Source organism: Otolemur garnettii, unplaced genomic scaffold (genome assembly GCF_000181295.1).
Source record: "Otolemur garnettii isolate 467f Iridium unplaced genomic scaffold, OtoGar3 scaffold00876, whole genome shotgun sequence".
NCBI lineage: Eukaryota > Metazoa > Chordata > Mammalia > Primates > Galagidae > Otolemur > Otolemur garnettii.
Window position 1 is genome coordinate 1 of NW_003853271.1, and position 924 is coordinate 924.

The window sequence follows — 924 nt, forward strand, 5'->3', positions numbered from 1 at the left end:
GTGGAGAGCACATGTAAGGACTGGTACACAGAAAACTGGCAAAAAATGCCATCTTATTGCTGTTATTACTATTTCCAGAGTGCAAAGAAAGAAGAGGAATAGGGAAGCAATAGGAAGAGAAGGGTGCCCAGCACCTGGAAGCCCAGTGTAGCCCACCTGCTCTCAGCTCATGGCCACAATTTCTTGCCCCAAACCTCAAGGCAGCCTGTACAGAAGCAGAACTAGCATCATTTCTTTTTGTCTCTTTGTGTGTTTGTTTTTTGTATTAAATCATAGCTGTGTACATTAATGCAGCCATGGGGTATAGTGTGATGGTTCTATATACAATTTGAAATATTTTCATCAAACTGGTTAACATAGCCTTCATGCCATCCTCTTAGTTATTATGCTAAGACATTTATATTCTACATTTAGAAAGATTCACGTGTACCCTTGAGAACTAGTTTATTTTTTAAATAAGCAAATGGGCTCAGACAGGCTGAGTGAATCATACAAACTTGCACAACTAATAAGGTTGTAAGATCCAGTTGTAAGACTGAGTTGTATACAGTACTATAAAAGAAAATTATACTGTTTTTACATTTACATTTACATTTATTCATAAAGGAAAAAATTTTTTCTACATATTTTCCCATTTGTATGGGGTACAAGTTGAATTCTGTTACATATATATTGTACAATGGGCGAGTCTCTGTAAGTGTACCCATCACCTGAATTGCATACATTATACCCCATAGGTAATATTTCTAATATATTTGAAAAAACGAGAGATACATAAGCTCCAAATTTCCCAGTAATCTGTGGTGGAATGGTGGATGATTTTCTTTGATTTTATTTTTTACATTCGTTTTGTTTTCTAAGTGTCCATGTGTTGTTTAGTCTTCAGAGGAAAGTCAATTTTATCACAACAAAAGAAAAAAATGA